The sequence below is a fragment of the Lagopus leucura genome, unplaced genomic scaffold (assembly GCF_019238085.1).
Source record: "Lagopus leucura isolate 7727_CA_CO unplaced genomic scaffold, USGS_WTPT01 Super-Scaffold_741, whole genome shotgun sequence".
NCBI classification, from domain to species: Eukaryota; Metazoa; Chordata; class Aves; order Galliformes; family Phasianidae; genus Lagopus; species Lagopus leucura.
In genome coordinates this window covers 7179409-7183278 of record NW_024962256.1, presented here as the reverse complement: position 1 = coordinate 7183278, position 3870 = coordinate 7179409, and positions in this window count along the sequence as shown.

Below are 3870 nucleotides of genomic sequence, written 5' to 3'. Positions count from 1 at the left end.
ATACCCAGTCTGCTTTGCTGTGTTTTTAATTGTGTGTGCTTCTAGTCAACAGAGTTGTGTTCACCTTACGTGCACGAGGCATTGGTGCTGTGCCAGACCTGCTCCTTAGAGAAGCACTGACTGCAGGTATCGTTCTTAACGTTCCTTATGCTGGCTATGAAAGATGACTGTGGCTTCCCTGCATTGCAAGTCTTGATTTCTCATTCCTATACTTGTTCTGCTATTTACAGAGTGATCTTAAAAATGTTAATTCTCTTTCTTTTTTCTTTAATCTTCAGGTTTGAACTAGACCGGATAAAATGCACAAAATCTCCAATATCTTTGTTCCTCCCCACTGTCAGCCCTAATTATGTATAATATGGAGGGACTCGGAATGTTTTTAAGTTGTGATGCTAATTTCTCCGTTCATTTCTCGTTGAATAGACAAATGTAGTTTTCCATGTCAGATACTTTATTACTGTAGGATTGACCACAAAGAACTGTTTTCCTTTATTTCGCATTTTAATGCATGATGCTACTTTCTTTCCTGAGAGCTGTTTTGAAGCCATGGATGTATGCTGGAGATTAAAAATATTTTACAGCTTTTTCACTTTAAAGGCAAATAAAATTTGGTCACCTTAATTCTTTCTCCTGTACTTTAATAGAAAAAAAGTGAAGAAATTCAAGAAGTAAAATTGGTTTATCACTAAGGTTCTTGTCAAGCAAATCCACAGCACACTGATGACATGCTTGGCTTTTTCATTGTCAGATGCAAAGAACATAAAACTTTTTAAAAATCACCTACTTAAATGGCAGGCTTTGAAATGTTTGCTGCTGTTTGTGTGACCTACGAAGAGCTCCAGGTGTAACTCACACAAGGGATAAGCACTGCTGGCATTACGTAGCCACAAGACACTTCCTCCATCCTACACATTGCTGCTGGTCTTGGCAGTGTGTTTTGATGTGCGTAGTGCTGTGAGAGCTGGAGGTACTGAGGAGTGTTCCACAGGATGGGGAATAAAAGCCGATGCTGTAATCCTTACTCTACGAAGCATAACAAACAGAGTGGTGAATCAGGCTTTTTTCCAAGGTCAAGATAAAGGATTCTGGTCAAATTCCCCTTTTTGCTCCTGATTCTTGTGGGCACATCTGAGATGCTTTCCGTCAGAATGCTCTTCAGACCTGTTCTATGCTGTGTTCCTCACAAGAAGGGTGCTTGTTGTCACTGCATGTGTCTTACCAAGTCATTAAAAACATGCTTCGCTGTCTGCTCCTTTACTCTGAAATTTGTTGAGCTCCTGATGGCAAATGCATTTAATGAAGATGTACAAAACCTGGTGTGAAACTAAAGAAGACTTGCTGGGTTGATGTTATTCTTACTAGAAAGTGATTCTTGGTTTTGAAATGGAGGAATATATGATCCTAGCATATGAATCACGGTGCTTTCCCTAGCAGTGGGCTTAGCCACACTCTAGTGTATTCTAGCATTTAGCCGGACGCTGATTTCTTTGTGTTTAAACTATGAAAACAAGAAGCTAAAATATTTACATTTAAAACAAACCGTCTCTGTTCAGATGCTCTCTGTGCATTTCACCATTGGCTTATTTGGAAGAAAAAACTTGAAAGCAGTGTTTGCCCATCCATCATGAGCACTGAGATAAGTGCTTGCGAAGTCTGAAACCTGGTTCTGTGTCCTGAACCTCTGATGTATCTAAACAGTCTGACATGATACATGTATTCTTGATTACAGTGTCCAGTGTGTTCTGGCCAGAATGTAATGTTCAGCGTGGCATTTACTCTTAACTTTCTGCTGTTATGTATGAAGTCGCATCGTATCAGGCTAGATTTACTAATCTCTAGAACTTACGCTGGCATCGCTTTCTGTTTAATTTCATGGGAAAACATTTGGGCAAAATGTGTGTATTCGACAACTGAAGATTTCCTTTGAAAATCTAAGATCAGGTTATAATTTGTGTGTAGCGCAGGCATTTTCCACCTGCAAGTCCTCTCATTTCAATGTTTCAAGTTAAGTTTGGGGCCCGGTTCTTCAGTAGTGTAAATCAGAAGTACAGCTCTACTGCAGCCTAATTGCGTTGGTGTAAATGAAATCGGGGCTTTAAGTAGATGAACTGGATTTCTCATAGTCTGTTCTAATTGTAGTTGATTAATTTTGAGTCTGTCGACTGGAATTTGGCATTGAAATAAGCTGAACGTTTTGCACATTTTCTGTGATGTTATTCATAGTTGGTAACATTCATTATGTTCCAGAATAGACTTTTGTAATGGGAGCAGTTAAGCACAACCGCTGCCATTGATTTTCAAAAGCAGCTTTTACAATTGAAGGCTGTAGGTTGCTCTTCAGGATACAAGAAAAATTTTAAAATAGAATCTGCAGTCTCCTTGCCTGGAATAATTCTTCAAATGTGTTTCTGCCTTTTTAGGTCTCTTGCCCATTCTCCTTTTCTTTTTTCCCTAGCCTGCTCCTACCATTGTCAGCGGGGAATTTGCTGAACTTTATCCAAATTTTTAAACCTGTCCTCATTTAGGATAACGAGCAATCCCAGGTTTGTTGTTTCTCAGTATGCTGACAGGTAATGTATGTAGAGAGTGAAGCAGGGGAGGAAGAAACAAAAGCTTTTCACGAAAGCTTTTATGTTCAGTTTGAAGAGAACTTTTCTGTTTGAACGCTGAGTAGTGTTGGAAGCAGAACTAAAAGCTGAACATAAAATAGAATCAGATGGTTAAATGTATTTTCAGTCTGTGTCAGTTTTCGTGGTTCACACTTCCTCAGGCATGTGTGTGATGACTTGTTGAAGGATATAAGGATATAGATGGTACGGCCCAGCCTGCAGGTGGAGGGCACTGCCGTGTTGGTGGCCTGAGGCTGTCAGACCTGTGGGTTGTATTGGCTTCACCCTGTGAAGGTAAGGAGGAGCTTCTAGCAGTGTTGTGGTACGCAGTCTGAACTTCAGAATGTACCAGTTTGACCTGTAGGCACTGAATGCTGTGAATTGAGTCACAGTCAAAGCTGCAAGTGACTGTGCGAAGGAACTGCAGAACGCCCCGGCCAGTGAGCCATGCCTGAATCTTCCAAAGTCACATGGAAGGAAAATTCCCTCATCACTTAAGCCAGCGAGGCACTGCTTGCTTAAAACAAAGCCTGGTGGCTCAGGCCTGGAGATGCTGCGTGCGTTAACGTCCTACTTGCTTTAAGGGCTGTGTCCGAGCGGCCTTTGCGGCGGTGTCCGCAGTCTTTAGGCACACACCACGTGCTGGAAGGTGCTCCGCCTGCAGTTCTGACAGCTGCCCAGAAACCCCAGCTGTGGAACAGCCCGAGTTGTGTGGCAGAGGCTTCACGCATCTGCTGGAAAATACTGCGTGCAGCTGTTCTGCACTTCCTCCTCCCAAAGAAACGAACGTGTTGGGTTGCTTTTTCTTTCCTTTAACTCCACGCCAGAAGGCGGGCAATGCTTACCGGCACGGTCTGCCCGGCGCTCGGCCCGCAGGTGCTGCGCTGGCTTCTCTGCTGCGGCCGCTTCCAGGTCGCGGGGCGGCGGACGGCACCGTGCGTGTCGTGAGGGGAGCGCGTCCGTGTCCCCGTGCGTACGGCAGGGGCAGGGCCGCGGGGAAGCGAAGCGCTTTCGGTGAGAAACCGCTCGCTCGTACAGGTGACCCGCTCAGCGCGGGGCGTCGCGTTTCTCACACCCGCTCGGCAAAGGCTCCGCGGCGGCAGGCGGCCGAACGGGCGGCGCCGCGGCTCGTCGCCGGGCCCCTCGCGGCCGCCCCCGGGCTCCTCCGGCGCGGGCGGGAGGCGGCGCGCGGCGCCCGTCAGGAGAAAGCGCTCCGCGCGCCCCAGGCCCGGCCGCCCTCCAGCTCCGGGCAGCGCGGGGC